General features: G+C 40.5%; 1 long non-coding RNA gene across 1 annotated transcript; it reads left to right on the top strand.

Moving 5' to 3' along the window:
- The first annotated feature begins 799 nt into the window (after nt 1–799).
- On the top strand, nt 800–6,444 carry LOC139624781 (uncharacterized). Its single transcript, XR_011691745.1, has 3 exons — nt 800–935; nt 1,527–1,617; nt 5,589–6,444. It is a non-coding gene; the product is annotated as an uncharacterized lncRNA (long non-coding RNA).
- The last annotated feature ends 650 nt before the right edge of the window (nt 6,445–7,094 follow it).

The raw sequence follows: 7,094 nt of genomic DNA, 5'->3' as shown, positions 1-7,094 counted from the left end.
TAACCCTTTCAGTGCGGCGCCGGGAGGGAGGGAGTGATCTGACCGCCACTCGCAGGCACAACCGGCCGAAAACCATTCCACTCAAACAGTTCAATTACTGCGAGCTTTTTAAGGAGACCATGTCGGCTGTGGAGTTTCCTTCAGGCGATGAGCTCCAGTGGGCAGAGCGCTTTAGCCCACTCCCTCTCAAGAAACATAGGTGCTCGGCGGTATAGAGACTTTAGCACGTTGCTATGGTTACGAGCTCATAAATCTGAAGCCTATTTGAGCCACAATGTATACAACGCGCTGTGTTTGTGTGGTTGGGTCCTCATAGGTTAATGTTGCATTCAGGTAACACGGGATTAACGGCGGAAATGTAACACATTGAGTTAAGAATAACGGATGTGTTTTACAACGTGGTAGAAACTGACTGTGGATTTAGTGAGCGGACTAGGTTTTTTAGATAAACCTAAAAACATAGACTGACAACACACTACAATTTAGGTTGTGTTTTAGAGCAAAAAGAATTGAGCTGACCTCAACCACAGAAATGAGGACAGACAGAAATGAATAATTGTGTCCCACGTGGAGGGCCATTTACTATAAATCCAGATATTTTATTATTTGTTACAAATTTGCTCCTTTTTCTATTTCTATCATTCTCTACACTGTTCCTCTCCACTCAATTCACATATGTTACGAAAATTTAAAGGTATTGTGTCCAATCTCCTGAATTTCCTTTTTTTTTTGTATGTCACATGAATGCAGCACAGGACTTCAATATTAGGCTCCTCCCTCTGGAATGCCAGAAGGCTGAGCCCCGCCCCTCTGCAGGAACGCCATTCAAAACACAGATTGGCGGCTGGGAGGGGACGTACGCATGAGCAAAAACCTGCACGCACTGTGACAGCAGAGAGCCCACGGCTCGTCCGGGAGGCGACATTAACCTCCACGTATGGCCCCGTCACAGCTTCGTGTATTATTTTGCACACAGATTTAGTGGTAAATAAAATGTCAATAAATTATAACCTACAATAGGTGATCATTAGATGACCAACAACCCAGTAAAAATTCCGTTTTAAAATAAATTAATATAAATGAATTAATGAATGATCGAATGATATTTTAAAAATTGTTTAATGCTCACAATCGCACCAGTCAGCATGGACACCACAAATTCATATGAGCCAGATCCAGAATGCTGTAGCCTACATGCAAAAAAAACCCCAACAATTTCAGTAGTTTTCAGAATCACATTTTCAGACATTTATGTCAGTAACAAAATTCACAAATCACTGGCAAAACATGCTCTGCAGGAGAAATCTCAATCAATACTTAGATAGTCCATCAGGATTTTGAGTCCTGAACCTACCCTTCCAAATTTAGATCATGTGTACACCTCTTCTTTCTTTTTTTTTTTTGGATTGCAGATTTTACATCTAAAACATGATAAAAAATAGTGTGTATTTCACAAAAATCTGTTTAGAGAAAAAAAAACATTATGTCACATTGCTTTTCTTTTTTCTTCTTTCTTATCCCATTAGTCATCTCATGAACCCTCAGATTTATCTTGGGACCCCTCAGCCTTGGTTGAGAACTACAGGACTAAATTACATGCTACGCACAGCACCTAAGGTATTTACACAAAGATGCATCCATATTGATAATTTAATGTCATATGTAATCAGTCAAATGGGCCACTTTTCTTCAGAATTAGTACTTTGATACTTTGATACTTTGATACTTTACGTGCATTTGAACTGTAAGGGGGTATTTTTGCATTGTTGTTTTGGTACATTTGGATACATATAAAGGATGTCATTACTTCTTTCACCAGTACTGCTGGTTTCATCAGTACCATCTGCTGTCATATCTTGTGTTCCCCAATCACATGTGTGTTTTACTGCTAAGAAATTCTCACTTTGTGGAAGAGAGATGGGTGCTTACACAAAGGACTGAAGAGTCATAGAGGATAAGAACAGTTTGACTCAGCCAGCTGCTGTAGAGCAGGTTGTGAAAGGATGTGATGACATTACTCCAGGAAGGAGTTTGGCCATCTGAGAGGCAAAGAGAGGCTGAACTGGTATCAGGTCAGTTCTGACTGTCTGAAGTAGAGTTTTACTTTAAACTTTGCTCTCCCTGTTCACCCAGCTATGGGTCTTGGGTAAGGCTGAGAATTATATGCAAAATCTGGCATTATGTATTCAAGTCATTGTGTGACTTCATGGTGAAAACCCTGCTCTGTTGTCAGAAATCTGGAAAAAGGAGGGAGTTGGGGGATCAAGTTTCACTACATAATACACAGGCCATTTCTGTAAAAGAAACCTGATAATCAGGGCCCGTATTCACAAAGCATTTTATCTGACCACTAAGAGTTCTCCTAAGTCACACTAAAATTTTTGTCCTAAACTAAATCCTTTTCACAAAGCCGCTGAGACCAACTTTTCTTTTTAACTCTTTGGCTGTGAGTGAGTTGCTTTGGCTGACATCAATTCACATGGACGAGCTTGCGTGCAAGATGATGGTTGATGAAAGACCAGTCAGTACTGGTGAAAACACATGCACAACATCCTGCAGTAACAATCAAAAGTGTAGACCTGGGAGAATTTGATTTTACAATAAAAACGTACATTCGATTCACTCAATGGAAAAAAAAACAAAAACTTTTTAATAATAATACTTTTTAACTTACTTAAACTTTAACACCTCACCAAGTGACATGACATACATATGATGCCCTTCAAACAGCTGCCTCAGGCCACTCTCCACTAAGATCCATGAATCTAGTGTAGATCCACTTTATAAAATTGTCTAAAATTGTCGTAGCATCCAATACAATCCATGTGTTTAATTTTTTTTTCTGTTCACAAATATGTCATTGTTTTGCAGTGGTGCAGTAATTTTTACAGGTGTTCTAGCTATGGCAGCGATCACACCAAGTAGACCAGCAATTGCCACAAAGCTGCTTTATTTCTCTGTAGTTGAACATCTAAAGGGAAGCATATGAATTGTCCTATGATGTGGGGTCTATGCGGAACACATTTATTGTTTTTATGAATCAATCAGCTGACAGACGGTTGGGATATCTCCAGATTGTCAGCACTGCAAAGTTGCATTGTCCCTGTTGCAGTCTTGCAAGTTGACTGCAGCCCTTTTACGCTGCTTTGTGATTTGGTCTTAGTGAGTCAGGAGTCCTCTCAACCACTTCTATCTTCTCCCAGACTTTGGTGCTACTTTTAGCACTAGATGCTTTGTGAAGACGAGCCCATGTCTATTTTGTTGGCGCTTCATAAACATCAAGAACTGGAGGAATGGAACCATTTACAGAGAAGGGTCAGTCAGAAAAGAAGAGAGCTGCACAAAAATACAACAAAGACAATCTTATTATATTTGATGATTATTAGTGATTGTATGTCTAATTGGTAGGTTGTGAAGTCATGACTAATCCTGATCTTCCACTTCTCCAGGTTTGATTATAGCAATTGGTTGGTTATGGTTACTGTTATAGTCCAACGTTAGCTAGAAGAAATCATTTCTCTGATGACTCACACCCACAGAGGCCCTAGAAATGATATTTTCACTGTCAGCTGTTTGAAGGTAACTTCAAATTCATTTCAACATTTCGTCATGTTCCAGAAATCAGCTACATTCACTCACTTTTCCTTTTATTTTACCTTGACCAGACTTTAGACTTTAAAATCCTATTACTTCCATGTAAAACAGACAAGATGGTGTACTAGATTCTGTTGGGTCCTTGAAGAGGGATAAAAAGGGGCTGGATGATGGGCATACATTCTTCTGCAGTGTGCTCACCATGCCCCTCTCTTTTGCTATCTGCCTTGCTTAAACCCCCCTAAGGGCCAAGCACCCATTCCCCCATCCTGACATCTGGCTTCTCTATGACTGCTGACCCCTTGAGGTCACAGGTCAGATGGTGTGGGAGGGACAAAGGGTGGGGGGAGCTGATTGCTAGTAGCTTCCCTTTCAGTGCCACTGAGAGGCTTTTAAGAGAGGAAGAGGGGTACAGGAGTGGGACAAGGCATAAGATACTCAAATTCTTTGAAAGAAGATGCCAGTTAAAGATGGATTAATTTACTTCATATAATGTTCTGTCCTTGTGTGTTTCCTCAAAATATGGACATGACTGGACATGCTTACAGGGGCTTCATACCATTGATAAAATTGTTCCTGATCATTACTGGTCTAAATAAATGCACTACCACCTCTGCTAGTACCACTGGTACAACCACTGCTACCTGGTGCTGGGGGTTCAAGTGTTATTTTCCCTCAGTATATACTGGGAGTGGACCTCTGAATGGATTGATTATTGCAAGTGTATTATGTATACTTACTGGATGTTAGGCACTTCTTAGGCCACAAGAATGCAGAGCACACTAACACAATAACATAAATAATATGCAATGTTATTGTCCCAAACTATTCCACTGTAAGCTACATAAAACTGATAAATTATGAAATCAAGGCTTTTTACTTTACTTACTGATGCTGTGTGTGTACTTTTACTTTCAATAAACAAAACTCATGTGGGTATGCTGCACCATGACAGTAGCAGAATTATTATTATTATTACCACTAACAGGGTCTAAAAATTGTATAACCAAAGCAAGCAAGTAGAAGCAAGTCTTCCCAAAGTGCAGAGCAGAAATCAGGTAAAATGAGGCAAATACGCACTGAATCTACAATCACAACGACCTCTGAAGCTTCCCAGCACTTTCTTCAGTGTTCTTTGGCGTACGAGCTGCAGGTAAGGAAAACGCCACGGGCAGCGAGTTTGTATGAGGTAACAGCCGCAGAGCAACATTACATTACATTTACTCACTAAAGCTTTAGTGCAGTTGGAAACTGTAGCATAAGTACTAAGTACTATTGGGTTGGGTCAAGGGTACGATTTGTAGCGCTGAATAGTTTCTGCAACTACGGTAAGCCCAGAGGGAAAAACTGGGTTTAAGTTGGTCACTACCCGCACTGCTTAAAGCAGCTAAACTTAGTTACACAGTTCTCAAGCAAGTTTGTAACATGTGTTTTCATTTATAAGACTGGCAGTTTAATAACTTTTTGCCCTAAGTCATCCTCTCTCTCCCTGACTTTCCTGCCGCTATTGGAATAAATAACTTTTAAAAAAGTGATGAACCCACTTGCTTGGATGCATTATAATATGTGTATCCTAACACATCCATTTGCACTTGTTGTTCAGTGCTTTTACCTTCGAAAGTCACAAATCATGAACAAATCATGAACAACAACTTCTTCCCAGCCAGGTTAAACTCTTTTTAGTGTCCCCTGGAAACATTTCTGAAACATTTGCAGATTGGTGAAGATGTTTTCTGAACTTGCTTGTGTTTTGTGTATTTGCATGTATTTTTTTAAGTTGTGGTGCGCTAGACCTGCTAAGATTGGACTTTTGTCAGCAATGGAAAAGGGTTTAATCACCATTCACAATATTAATCATAATTCACAATAACTCTGCAGTAGACGCAGGTATTTATCGGCTCTGGCTCTGATCGGCTCGGATCGGCATTCATGTAAACACAACACCAGGATGAACCCACTAATTTTCCCCCCTTTGCTGCTGTTATGTCTTTCAGAGCTCAAACACTGTGAACAGACCTGTCACCTGCCAAGCACGGTGCTGTTAAACCAGGAACACCACAGCTACACTGGGCACGGGGATGAAAGAGAGTAACTTCAAAATAAGTTTTAAAAACATGCAATTACTGATTGAAGCACCAACCAGGGGATGAGACGTGACAGATCTGTTTAACCAGTTTGCACGGTGGCCAGCAGCTCACTCTCTCTGCACTGCGCCTCTCTGTGCTCTATAAGTGCATGTGATGACTTTGCTCCTTCTGTTGTGTGTGCCCTCAGTCCAAACAGAAAGGCAAACTTGACCGGCGGGTTTACCCACATTTAAAAAATCGCTACTACTCACTAATCTTGGTGGAAAAAGGGTATTATTGGTATTACTGTTACTCCAAAAACCTACTGTTAACGCTACTGCAACTGCTCAACTTTTACTGTGGTGAAATTACCTTCTGCTAATACTGTTTCTAGTTCTCCTGCTACTGTTGCTACTACTTCAACTGCTATAATTACTGCTACTGGTACCACTGCTACTAATGTAAAGCACTGCCACCTCTGGTATTGCCACTGCTACAAATACTGCTACTCAGTGTCAGGGGTTTGAGTGTCGGTTTATACCAGGTGTGACCCCTTAAATATATTGAATATTTCAGGTATTTTGTGTATTGGGCGTTGCACACCTTTCAGACCACAAGAATGCAGGACACACTAAGCTCACTGGGAGTAAAGTGGCCTGGTATACATCATTGTTCTCTCAAACTATTAAGCTGTAGGCTACATAAAGCTGATAAGTTGTGAAATCAAGTGTTTTTACTTTATTTACTGATGCGACATGTGTACTTATACTTTAAATAAAACTCTTCCAGCTGATATGCATGTTCTATTATGAAGCTGAAATAAAATACCCTGTGAAACAATAAATATATTCAAATGAAAATGCAAATCAATTATTACCAGTTTTACTTGATAGTACAACAACTACTTCTACTACAATTGCAACTACTGCTACTTCCACTACTACTACTAGTGCTGCTGTTGCAACTGCTTCTTCTTCTTCTTCTTGATGTTGCTGTCTTTCAGCTGCTCCTGTGGGAGGTTGCCACAGCAGGTCACCTTCCCCATATTTGAGTTGCCGTAGGTTTTTATGCCAGATGCTCTTCCTTGCAATGTGGACTTGGTAAAGCCAATGGTATGGACATCAGATGCTGATCCATGGACTGTTGACATAGATATAATATACAAAAGCCACTGCATGGTCAACCAGCTGGGAAAGTTCATTCCCTGGCTAGGAGAAAAAGACCAGCTGCTCTGCAACCTTATCTTGAAGAAAGATTTCTGGGTCTGGGATTATAACCCTAACCCTAACCCTACACTTCTTTTTCACTATGTATGACCCAAATAGAGACATCAAAGTGCCAGCTGATGCATCATTGCATGGCTTGGGAGGTGTCCTTCACCAGAGGAGGATGAATGGAACCTATGGTTTATGCATTGTGGTTGCTTACTCATAC

The sequence above is a fragment of the Trachinotus anak genome, unplaced genomic scaffold (genome assembly GCF_046630095.1).
Source record: "Trachinotus anak isolate AG129_WGS33_773 ecotype Australia unplaced genomic scaffold, CSIRO_AGI_Tana_v1 ptg000008l, whole genome shotgun sequence".
Taxonomy (NCBI): domain Eukaryota; kingdom Metazoa; phylum Chordata; class Actinopteri; order Carangiformes; family Carangidae; genus Trachinotus; species Trachinotus anak.
Note: the sequence above shows the minus strand (reverse complement) of the source record. Positions and strands in the feature narration are given on the sequence as shown.